This window comes from Tachyglossus aculeatus, chromosome X1, assembly GCF_015852505.1.
Source record: "Tachyglossus aculeatus isolate mTacAcu1 chromosome X1, mTacAcu1.pri, whole genome shotgun sequence".
Taxonomy (NCBI): Eukaryota; Metazoa; Chordata; class Mammalia; order Monotremata; family Tachyglossidae; genus Tachyglossus; species Tachyglossus aculeatus.
The window spans coordinates 133,670,996-133,684,345 of record NC_052101.1 but is presented as its reverse complement, the minus strand read 5'-3'; the positions used below and the strand labels follow the sequence as shown (position 1 = coordinate 133,684,345).

The 13,350-nt window shown below is 42.8% G+C and overlaps 1 pseudogene; it reads left to right on the top strand.

The window, feature by feature from the left end:
- The window catches only part of LOC119949976, a 28,951-nt pseudogene extending 17,534 nt beyond the window's left edge, over positions 1 to 11,417 (top strand).
- The last annotated feature ends 1,933 nt before the right edge of the window (positions 11,418 to 13,350 follow it).

Below are 13,350 nucleotides of genomic sequence, written 5' to 3'. Positions count from 1 at the left end.
CTGAGTCACAGAGAAGTAAAGTGACTTGCCCAAAGTCACACAGCTGACAATTGTCGGAGCCGGGATTTGAACCCATGACCTCTGATTCCAAAGCCCATACTCTTTCCACTGAGCCACGCATCCCCAGGAGGTCTTCCTTGATTCATTTCTTGAGAAGCAACGTGCTGTAGTGGAAAGAGTGCGGGTTTGGTTTCTAATCCCAGCTCTACTACTTGTCTGCTGTGTGACCTTGGGCAAGTCACTTCTCTGTGCCTCAGTTACCTCATCTATAAAATGGGGATTGAGACTGTGAACCCCACGTGGGACAGCGACTGTATCCAACTCGATTTGCTTATAACCACCCCAGCACTTAGTACAGTGCCTGGCACATAGTAAGCGCTTCACAAATACCATGATTATTATGTCTCCTCTCCCCAGGTTTTATCCCAACTACGACTTTAGCGCTTCTGCAGCAACAAAGCATTATCTACTCATGACCACCTGATGTACTTTTTTACATCCCCTTGTACTTAAACACAGGCTTACCTGCATATCCATTTTCCTTAGGGATTGTGTCTACTTTACTGTATTTTCCCAAGCACTTCCCATAGTGCTCTGTTAATGGTAGGTGATCTTTAAATATTAATGATGATGATAATAGAAGTTGCTAATGAAAAGAGAAATGTACAAATAGCTTAACAATCAATCAATTGCATTTATTGAGGACTTACTGAGTGCGGAGCACTGTACTAAGCATTTGGGAAAATACAGCAAAACAGAGTTGGTAAAACACATTCCCTGCCCACAACAGACACAGGAAAAGAAGCATAGTTCCTAAATTAGCCAAAGGCAAGAAAATCAGCTCTTGAGTAACCTTCAATAATTACAAATTAATTTTCAAATTAGGAAAGTACAATGAACAGCTGGAATTCAAGAATATCATTTAAAAAGCCTTCATGTCTTGGGAGGAAAGAGCATTTCCTAACTATTTCTGCCTCCCCACCTACCCTCCCCCAGTCCTCTCTAGCATCTATTTCTGAATGGGGCCAATGATTAGGAGAAGGATTTTGAGGGGTTTCTTCTGAAGGAGAAGCAACATGGAAAGAGCACATGACTGGGTGTCAGAGACCTGAATTCCAATCCTGCCTCTGCCACTTGCCTGCTGTATAACCTTGGGCAAGTCATTTAACTTCTCTGTGCCTCATTTTTCTCATCTGTAAAATAGGGATGAAATACCTGTTCTCCTTCCCCATTAGACTGAGAGCTCCATGGAGGACAGGAGCTCTGACCTGCTTCTCTTGTATCAACCCCACTGCTTCGTACAGTGCTCGGCACATAGTAAGCACATAATGAATACCACAATCATTCTAAGTTCTTTGAACTGGGTGCAGATGTCCTGCAAGAAGTGTTATCAGTTGATGGAAATAGAGAAGACTCTAACTGTAACTTCATTATATTCTGCAGAGGAAAATCTGCATCACCTGCTCCAGAACAATGGCCTTAAATTTCTCATAGACTCCGTATCTGATCCTCATTATGAGGCTATAGGCAGTATTGTTTTTATTGTGCTGTACAACTGTAAGATTTTTGGTAAGTTAATTGTTATTATTGGAAAAGTGATCCCACATTATCACAGTTTCAAATGGCTGTGGTTCTTTTTACATTAATGACGAGTGTGGTGAGCTTTAAGCTATGTATTCACGAGAGAAAACAGATCTCCAAAAGTGGGTAAGGAAATTCCAACTGATTTCTCTTGTAGCCAGCCCCAGCTTCCCTCTGGACTTGTCCACTTAGAGTTAGAAGTTTTCTCTATGGGTAACAGACAGTCGGACACTGCAGCATTTCTCAGCTCTCCAACTCTGAATCGCCACACTCAAGCCATTGATACCCTCGTGACTTGCCTCCCCCTTCACATTCCCTCACCTCCCATAGCTGTCCTTTGTACCCACAGTGGGCCCCCAAACCAGCTCAAGTCTCCCCTGTTCTGAGAGAAGCCATTTCTGGGTCCCACTGCATCCTCCAGCAGTCACCCCATCTCCCTGTTCCCATTTCTGCCCAAAGTTAATGTGAGTTAGTACAGCAGAGTCAGCTACACATTTCCTACCTTCGAGATGCTTACATTTTAATGGGGGAGACAGAAGATATATAAGTAGTAAGAGCAATAGGAAGTATGAGGAATGGAGAGGGAGTGGGGTGAAAAATTGGATTCAGCAGTTTGATGTACCATTGGCTAAATATCTATTCACACATGCTAAGGATTGGCATGAGCATGTAAGTGCTAAGGTGTGGCTGTAGGGTTGCTGTAACGTCAAGTGATAGAAATTCATTGGGTAAGGCATGGTGGAGGAGACAGGGCTTTAGGTGAATTTTGAAGATGGGGAGGGCCAAAGCCTGGAAGATTAGGCTGGGGAGGGATTTGGAGACTAAGGGAACAGTTTGAGCAGAGGGAATGGAGGTGGGAGAGTCAAGAGGAAGGGACAGATAGCTTGTGTTATTGTTAGAGAAACAGTGTGGCTTAGTGGATAGAGCACGGGCCTGAGAGTCAGAAGGACCTGAGTTCTAATGCTGGCTCCACCACATGTCTGCTGTGCAACCTTGGGCAAGTCTTAACTTCTCTGTGCCTCAGTTCCTCATCTGTAAAATGGGGATTAAAACTGTGAGCCCCACGTGGGACAACCTGATAACCTTGTATCTACTCTGGTGCTTAGAACAGTGCTTGGCACATAGTAAGCACTTAACAAATACCGTTTTCATTATTATTATTGTGGGCAGGGCAGTGGTGGATGAAGGGGACTGATTTGTAAGATGGAGAAAATTGGCAAAAGTAAGGAATTCCTTGTTTGATGTGAAGGGAGTTGGGCGACCATTGGAAGGTTTTGAGGAGTAGAGATAGCTGTGCTGAGAAGTGTTTCGGGAAGATAATACGGTTAGTAGGGTGGTGTAGACTAAAGGGGGAAGAAGCTGGAAGCAGGGAGATCTGGGAGGAAATGATATGAAGAGGTCTTGAATCAGCATAGTAAGTGGTTGAAAAGGAAGGGTCAGTGTTTTGGAGGAAGAATGGGCAGGATTTAGCAGTATGGAGTGTCTCTTACCCACTTTTGGAAAAACAAGGGATACTTGCTGTAATCATTAGCTTATTTCAAAGAACAGGCATTAGGCATCTAGAATTTGGACTCCAATTTGGTTTGAAAATGAAAGAAAAATAGTATCATGTGTTCCGTCATCATCAACTGAAAAAGCTGACAAGGTCTAAACTATTTAATGCCAAATTACTAACAGGGTAATGACTGAGTTATTAACCATGTTCAGCAAGTGGTGGATTGAATGAGGATTAACCTTGTTACCCTCCCTGTTTCCTTTAAGGAAGTTGTAGCTTTTACTCCCATTGTTATTTCTGCAGGAAAATTGTGGTTCCAAGACGAAGAATATGATGTAGGCTTAGTGTGTTTTGTGATGTTCTGTGAATTGAAGTTTAGTGATAGGTGAGCTGTTTTGTGAATTTGTTTTCATGACAATAAAGCTTTAATATTAAAATGTAAAGTCCCAACTCTTTTTTCCCCCTCTTTTATGAAGCTAAGCCTCATTATGCATGCCTCAGAAGTGTCTTCTAAAGTAGAAAAAATAGAGAAAGCCCTCGACTGCTTGAAGAAAAGAAGAGACTCCACACCTAAAGAACAATTGAAAAGTAAAGAAGAGAAGGTATCCCTGTTTCTTTCAAAGACTATAAATCCCCTTCCAAAGATTTTAGGGAAGGTCTGATAATTCTCCACGTGTGAACAATAATTTTGGGAAGGATAGAAAATTGAATTACCAATTCTCCAGGCTTTTCATTCTGTTATTCTCTGCATAGATATGAGATGAAGGGAGACTTTCAGGGAAGGGAATCCAGGCCATTCGTAGGAAGGGGCCAGTTGGGGCAATTGCTCCACATCCCTCCTTCCTTCTGGGGACCCCACACTTCCTGGGGAATGGTGTTCTGGACAGCTGCTATTTTGCGGGGTTTGGGGGGCAGATGAAGCACGCACCCAAGTCCCTGGTGTCCCTTCTCTCCCCCACCGCTCCTCATGCGGGTAGATTTCTGGAGTCCCCTGGCCGGGGAGGGTGGAACCACCTATGGTCATGGGCCCAAGACCCATCAGAAGAGGTAGGGGAGGGGGCAGGGAAGAGGTAGCACACGTGGGAGACCATGGGCCCTGAATCTCTTGGTGGACCCCAGAGAGGAATGTTGGCCAAGAAGGAACAATGATGCTACTATTGGTTGGCTTTATAAGAAACCCTTTGCAAGGGTAACACATGCTGAATTATAGGGCAAAATACTTGTGTAAAGGATTTAGTCCTAGGATGGGGGATAATAATTAGGGCCCTATTAAGTTGGAATCAGCAGCAGTTGGGAGAAATGTCAAGCATGAATTTATACACAGTAAATGCTCAATAAATACCATTGATTGACTTGCAGTTGCTTGAAAGGCATCTATCTAGCTGTTCTTTGCCTTGAGAAATGACCCTGCCCAGGGTGAGATTCTGTCCAGATGTGTGCAGGGATACACTGTATATTCCTTGAGGGCAGGGATCATGTCTACCAATTCTATTGTTTTTTTCCCCAACACAGCAAATATATAAACATATTTATTACCATTGATTGATGAACTGAAGTGTAGTTGGGGAGACCGACACTCAAATGACTGCCCATCCCTCATCCCACAGACCTTCTCTTGGCCTCTGCCATTTTCACATTCTGTCCCTTTTTTTATTTGGCCTCTTACCTTTTGTGACTGTCCCAATAGTATGTATTGTGAGCCTGCCTGTTAATTGGTCAGTCGTATTTATTGAATGCTGGCTGTCCAACAATTAGGTGTATTTATTGAGCGTTTGCTGTGTGCAGAACTCTGAACTAAGCACTTGGGAGAGTACAATATAACAGTATACTCGTTCCCTGCCCAAAGTGAGCTTACAGTCTACTGTGTGCAGAGCACTGTATTAGGTGCTTGGGAGAGTACCATAGAATTGAAATACCCGATCCCTGCCTTTAAAAATTGAATTTCCTCTAGATAACTCCACTCATTTTCCACAATATGGTACTTGTTAACCATGGTACTTGCTAAGTGCTTACTATATGCCAAGCACTGTGATAATCACTGGAGTAGATGCAAGTTAATCAGTATGGACACAGTCCCTGTCCCACATGGGGCTCACAGTCTAAATAGGAGGGAATAGGATTTAATCCGCGTTTTACAGATGAGGTAACTGAGGCACAGAGAAGTTAAGTGACCTGCCCAAGGTCACACAGTAGATATGTAGTAGTAGTAGTAGAGAAGCAGCGTGGCTCGGGGAAAGAGCACGGGCTTTGGAGTCAGAGGTCATGGGTTCAAATCCTGGCTCTGCCAATTGTCAGCTGCGACTTTGGGCAAGTCACTTAACTTCTCTTTGCTTCAGTTACCTCATCTGTAAAATGGGGATTAAGACTGTGAGCCCCCTGTGGGACAACCTGATCACCTTGTAATCTCCGCAGTGCTTAGAACAGTGCTTTGCACATAGTAAGCACTCAAGCACTTTTGTACTTCCCAAGTGCTTAGTACAGTGCTCTGCATACAGTAAGTGCTCAATAAATTTGATTGATTGATTGATTGATTAATAAATGCCATTATTATTATTATGTGGCAGAGCCAGGATTAGAACCCAGGTCCTCTGACTCTCTGGCCTGTGCTAATTATAGTAATAATAATTATGTGCTTTTTCCAGTAGGCCCTACTGCTTCTCTGTGTGGAGCAAAAGGCAAGCCTTACTATCTGGGATTGTTTCTATGGTGATAGTTATGATGATTATGGTATTTGTTAAGCATTTACTATGTGTCAAGCATTGTTCCAAGCATGGGGTAGATACTAGTTATTCAAGTCAGATACAGTCCCTATCATATGTTTTGTTTTGCAGGAACAAGGCCCTAGAACAGATAGCGCTGGTGAAGATTCCTTGCTGAAAGGCAACTACAAAGAGAAGGACCGTCAAAAGCAGAGGTCTGAGTTAGGTGCTTGGATTCACCTCCCACGTGCAAGCAGCTTGCCCAGGAGTCAATTAAAGAGTTCCAGAGGGAATTCCAAATGGGCTTTTTCCAGCAAGTGTGAACGAATCGGAAGGTAACCCATAACCAAGGGTAGCATAGGGGTTACATTTAATTCAGAGTAACTGTACCATGTGATGATAAAAGCCAGATCAAGTCAATGAGTTTTAGCATTGTTTGATAGAGGGGATAGGGAGCCTACCTGCCCCCTTCATCCTGTCCACTTCAACACCTAGAATTCTGACATAATTGAGCTTGTGAGATGAGTCTGGCTCATGCAGAAGCACAGAAGTGGAAGAAGTAACCTTGAGCCCACCTCTTGCCCGAACCCCCCACTGGCTTCCCGCATCTCTCCGTATCAGATGAAAATGCACCATCACCTTCAAGGTTTTCCATCTCCTGACAAGGGAGCGCATGTCTTGCTTCCACTGTACATTCCCGAGTGCTTGGGACACTGCTTAGCTCAGTAAATGCCATTGATTGATTGATTGATTGATCAAATGATTGTGGTTAGTTATGACCTGCAGGACTTTTTCAACTGTTTGGTGCCTAGCTACTCTATTGCTCTAGAGCACTCTATTGTGCCTAGCTTACTCTATTGGAGAAGCAGTGTGGCTCAGTGGAAAGAGCACGGGCTTTGGAGTCAGAGGTCATAGGTTCAAAATCTGGCTCTGCCAACTGTCAGCTATGTGACTTTGGGCAAGTCACTTAACTTCTCTTGGCCTCAGTTACCACATCTGGAAAGTGGGGATTAAAACTGTGAGCCCCCCGTGGGACAAACTGATCACCTTGTAACCTCCCCAGCACTTAGAACAGTGCTTGGCACATAGGAAGCGTTTAACAAATACCAACATTATTATTATTATCAAATACCATTATTATTATTATTGCCATTTCATTGCTTTTTTTTGTTCCTAAGTGTACAATCTCCCACTGTACTTTCCAACTTGCATTATCTGTTTATAGGATCCTTTGTTCAGGGTCACTTGGCCTTCCAAAGTGTTAGGACCCCTACCCAATTTTGTATTGACTGTAAATTTGATGAGCATACTCTCAATTCCCTCATCCCTATCATTAATCAAGTTATTGAATAGAACCAGTCATTATGTTATTTTAAACTACTATACATTTTCTTTCAGTGAACGTGTGTTTGGATATTCAGCTCCAGCAGTTGAAAATAAAGCCCAGCAGCCACCAAAAGAAGGTACAATGGCAAATGTTTTCTCTCTTTTGTGTTAAGCCTAGCTGGAAATGTGAGGGGAGAAAATGGGTCCAATCTTCACCGTTTTAAATGGCTGTTTCAGCTCTTACCTCTCACTACTTGTGGCTCCATCACCTGGAATCTTTCCACTTTTGAACTAAAGCCTTTCCGCAGCAGTCACTGGATTAGTACTTGTGAGTTAAGAATTAGGAACATTTTGAAAAGAATGTTTTTATTAATGAGAACTTCGAGGAATTTTGGAGGGGAAATCCTTTTAGCCCAGCTCTAATGTCATTACATTCCGATGCAATGTAGCCTGGTGGAAAGAGCATGGGCTTGGGAGTCAGAGGACCTGGATACTAATCCTGGATCCAATACCTACCTGCTGCGTGACCATGAGCAAGTCACTTAACTTTGCTGTGTCTCAGTTTCCTCATTTGTAAAATGGAGATTCAATCCCTATTCTCCCTCTTACTTAGACTGTGAACCCCATAAGGGACAGGAAATGTGTCTGACATGATTAACTTGTACTTATCCCAGTGCTTAGAACAGTCCTTGATGTGTAGTAAGCACTTAACAAATAACATTATTATTTATCATTTATTAATCGATCAATCAATCAGTGGTATTTATTGACCACTTCCGTGTGCAGAGCACTGTACTAAGAGCTTGAAAAAGTAAAATACAATGGAGTTGGTAGACATTCCATCATCATCATCATCATCATCAATCGTATTTATTGAGCGCTTACTGTGTGCAGAGCACTGTACTAAGCACTTGGGAAGTACAAGTTGGCAACATATAGAGACAGTCCCTACCCAAAAGTGGGCTCACAGTCTAAAAGGGGGAGACATGATTAACTTGTATTCCCTGACCACAAGGAGCTTACAGACTGGAGGTGGGGACAGACATTAAAATAAATTACAGATGTGTACAAAAATGCTGTGGGGCTGAGGGTTGGGTGAATAATAGAAGTAGTCATCGTGGTAGTAGCAGCATTTATTGTGTGCCCTCTTGGAGGGCCATGCCACATTTGATGGGGTTTTCTTGGGAAGTTAGAATAATGAAGTAGCATATTCCCTGTTCACAAGGAGCTTACACTGTAATGTGGGATCATAAGTGCTAGAGGCTGTACATAAATTCATAACTGCTAGAGTTGACCAAAGGTGTGGTATGATGATGATGATGATGATAATGGTATTTATTAAGCGCTTACTATGTGCCAAGCACTGGGATAGATACAAGGTAATGACTCAAGGTGCTGGGAAACGAATTGGGGAAATCTGGTTGGAAGAGGTAGGATTTCAGGAGGAACTTGACTATGGGGAGAGCTGTGGTCTGTCTGATCCAGGGAAGAAGGGAGTTCCAAACCGGGGAAACTGGGGCGAGTGAGGGGTTGGAGGCGGGAGATCGAGAGCAAAGTCTAGTTAAAACATTACCTGTGGAGGAATGAGGACAGTGACTTCCGAATATGCAGAATGTTTGTTTGATGTGAAGAGATACAAACGTAGTAGTAATAGTATTTATTAAGAGCTTACTCTGTGCAGAGCACTGTACTAAGCAATGTGGCCTAGTGGACAGAGCATGAGCTTGAGAGTCAAATGGGCCTGTGAGTCAGAAGGAACCTGGGTTCTAACCCTTGCTCTGCTACTTGTCTGCTGTGTGACTGCAGGCAAGTCACTTAACTTCTCTGTGCTGATGTTACCTCATCTGTAAAATAGGGATTAAGGCTGTCAGCACTATGTGGGAAAAGGACTATGTCCAACCCAATTACTTTGTATCTACTTCAACACTTAGTACGGTGCCTGGCTCATAGTAAGCACTTAACAGATACCACAGGTATTATTATTAAGCACTTGGAAGAGTGCAGTACAACAGAGTTGGTAGACATGTTTCCTGCCCAGAAGTATTTCACAGTCTAGAGGGGGAGGCAGACATTAAAATAAATAAATAAATTACGGGTATGCACATCAGTGCTATGGGGTCTAGGTTGGGGTGCATGTCAAGTACTTAGAGGGTACAGATCCAAGTGCATTGGTGACACAGAAGGGAAATAGAGTAGGGAGAAAAAAGACCTTAATATTTGGGGGAAGGGATTGGAAACAGACACATCAGGAGTGATGAAACACTAAAATACAACACAAATACACAATATAGGCTCAAAGTACTCAAAGTATAGGCGGCAGAGGCATAGAACATGTGGAAGCAGCCTTTATCCTCATCGTGGCACACACAGAGCATGCTGGGAGTGGGAACCCTCATTGGCAGGGGGGAAGGTGGTGGTTGCTACAGTGCTTTTCTCAATAGGGAGACATGACCCCTGCCCTTAAGGAGCTCCCAATCTGCAGCCTGCACACTCTGCTCCTCTGGCACTAACCTTCTCCCTGTGTCTTGTCCTTGCCTGTCCCGCCGTCGACCCCTGGCCCACGTCCTACCTCTGGCCTGGAATGCCCTCCCTCCTCAAATCCACCAAAGTAGCACACTTCCCCCCTTCGAAGCCCTACTGAAAGCTCACCTCCTCCAGGAGGCCTTCCCAGACTAAGCCCCCCTTTTTCTCTACTCCCCCTTCCCTACCTATCAACCCTACTCCCTCCCTCTCCTCTACCCCACTCCATGCCCCATAGCACTTGTGTATATATGTACATATTTATAATTTTAATTCTATTTATTTTTATTAATGATGTGTATATATCTATAATTCTTTTTATTTATAATAATGCTACTGATGCCTATGTACTTGTTTTGATGGCTGTCTTCCCCCTTGTAGACTGTGAGCCCGTTGTGGGCAGGGATTGTCTCTATTTGTGGCTGAATTGTACTTCCCAAGCGCTTAGTACAGTTCTCTGCACACAGTAAGTGCTCAATAAATTTGAATGAATGCTGTTATATTTAGTGTGTGGAATACTCTCCTGAGCCCTGGGAGTAAATACAAAGATGGGAATTAGAGACAATCTCTAGCCCTCATGGGACTCACAATCTAGAAATGTAGCCTGGGACTGGTGGAGAGGGGAGGGGGCACTGACGACAGACCCATAAAGGAGGGATGAAGCAAAACATGAAGATAACATAAAGACATAGATAAATAGCCAAAGTAAAAACAAAAATATGTGGTTAGAGGAATTCTGAACTCCTTATTGCTGTATTTAAAATAAAATAGTTGTTGAACCTGCAACAGTTCTGCAACCAGCAGGTCTGCCAGTTACCACAGCTCTAGGAGATTATGAAGGAAAACGTCATAGTGTTGAAAGAAATTCCTCTTCTAGATGCTCATGCAGCTGCCATCAGGAGCGGTGAGTACTACAGCACAAATTTTCCTTAATGGGAGGTTTCTCGTTCACACAACCCCCGTGTTCTCGGAGAACTGGGTGCTCTTACATTTCTTCTACAAATTACAGTGGTATTTTTAAGCACTTACTATATGCCAAGCACTGTATGAAGCTCTGGGAGAGATACAAGTTGATCAGGTCAACACAGTCCTTATCCCTCATGGTGCTCAGAGTCTAAGAAAGGGGAAAGCAGGTATTGAATCTCCATTTCCCATTTCACTGTGAGCAGAGCACTGAACCAAGCATGTCGGTAAGATGTTGAAGAGAACAGAGCATGGGCAGCCAAATGCTGGTTGCAGAATTGCTGGAGGTCAATATTCATCATCCCCCATACCGACCTGTTCCTGGCAATGATGCCAAAATGTGCTTCATAGTGTTTTCTGCACTCTGCCCTTGGGGAAGAAATTGTCCCTTCTCACATTTGTCATGTGGGGACAAGTCTCTGTCCTATTACTACTGTTTGGGTGAAGGGTGGGGACAGGTGGATGGATGGACAGACGGGCGCACAGACACAGGGCTTGGTAGGTGCTGCAAATATACAGATTGAGACTGCCTTTTAATCTTTCATGTGTAATGATTTCAGCCCAAACCAAGAATCCGTGAAGAAGGTGCAGAAGTAGCTAACAGTTTAACTACAGTAAAGAAAACCAGAAAACCACTGAAATTCATCTTTATGAATGAAAGGAAGACTGCAGCAGATGTGGCTTATAAGTACCGTTAAACTAGAGAGGTTATATGATACGTAATTCCCGGAAAAGTTTTTGGTTAGAGATTTAAAAAAAAAACACGCAAATGTTCTTTGTTTTAAGCAAGCCTTGACTTACCCATCCTGTTAGTTTCACTGTATGATATTCAAATGTGGGGTAGTGATACTGTGTATTAAAAGTAGTTTGTTGGTTGCATTAGTTCTAGAGATCCTTGTTTAGCTTGTTAAAGAAGCATGCTGGAAAGAAAGAAACACACAAATATTCCCTCCTTTTAAATGTTTATTTTAGAATTGGCCTTTAGTTTTTCATAAGACAAAGTATTAAGAAGGGCAGAGGTCGTTAAATGTTTCAATAGAATATTTCAATATTTTAATAGAATTGGATCTTAAAAAATGGTCTTAGTGAGAAAACTATTTGAATATTTAAAATATCATTCATTTAGCATGTGATTAAGAACCCAATTTAGAACCAAGGAGTGAATTATGTATGAGGGAGAACGTAGCCCATTGTTAAACCATTTGCTTTACTCTGGCCTAATACACAAAAGAGAATATAAAACACTTTTGACCAACTAAATGAAAATTTTTAAGTACGTTGAATGAGATGTTATTTTTAAATAAAAAGGTTTTTTTTCTGAAAATGCTATTTGAGTTGTTCATCATTCTTGTGATGTTTCTGGCTTGCAGAAACTGTATGTGCTGTAATTGGACCCACCAAATTATACATCACTGGTACTCGTAAATTTTCAGGTTCTCAATTTTTTTATTCTACTGTCTACCATTGTTTCTGAAGTCCTGGCTTAATCTTTGAAATATGTTCATGAGGCATTACTTATTTTACGTGGCTTTACAGAGAAAGCCATTAATAACATAGGCTCAGGGCTCTTAAACCTAGAATTGAAGCTTCACCTGATCAAAAAAATATAAACCCAAAAGCTGACTCTCTACACAATTCATTAAAGTGTGGTACTGTTGGAAAGATGGTGTGGGAAACAGTTGTTTCTCTGAAGAATGGCACAAATCTTTGGCCCTTGTTTACAAGTGAGATTTGATTAATTCATTCATCCATTTAATTGTATTTATTGAGTGCTTACTATGTGTAGAGCATTGTACTAAGCTCTTGGGAGAGTACAATACAACAATAAACAGACACATTCCCTACCCATAACGAACATACAGTCTGGGGGAGGGGAGACGGACATCAATACAAATAAATAAATTACAGATATGTGCATAAAAGTGCAGTGGGGCTTGGAGTGGGGAAGAACCAAGGGAGCAAGTCAGAGCGATGCAGAAGGGAGTGGGAGAAGAGGAAAGGAGAGGTTTAGTCTGGGAAGTCCTCTTAGGTCATTTAAATATTCCCAAATTTCATTTTCTGTCCTTTAGAATATCCTAGGCCCTCTCCTGCACTGAGGGCCAAGAGTAATCACCGATCTAAACATTGAACTAAGGGCACCACAGAAGGATGATCCCCCTGGCCTGGAATGCCCTCCCTCCACACATACACCAAGTTAGCTCTCTTCCTCCCTTCGAAGCCCTACTGAGAGCTTACCTCCTCCAGGAGGCCTTCCCAGACTGAGCCCCCTCCTTCCTCTCCCCCTCCTCCCCCTCCCCATCCCCCCCTTACCTCCTTCCCCTCCCCACAGCACCTGTATATATGTATATATGTTTGTACGTATTTATTACTCTATTTTATTTGTACATATTTATTCTATTTATTTTATTTTGTTAATATGTTTTGTTTTGTTCTCTGTCTCCCCCTTCTAGACTGTGAGCCCGCTGTTGGGTAGGGACCATCTCTATATGTTGCCAACTTGTACTTCCCAAGCGCTTAGTACAGTGCTCTGCAAACAGTAAGTGCTCAATAAATACGATTGAATGAATGAATGAATGAGAGCTTGAATGAGCAGGGTAGTGGTTTGGATGGAGAGGAAAGGGCGGATCTTGGCAATGTTGCGGAGCTGAGACTGGCAGGTTTTGGTGAAGGCTTGGATGTGAGGGGTGAATGAGAGAGCGGAGTCGAGGATGACACCAAGGTTGCGGCCTTGTGAGATGGGAAGGATGGTAGTGCCGTTAACAGAGA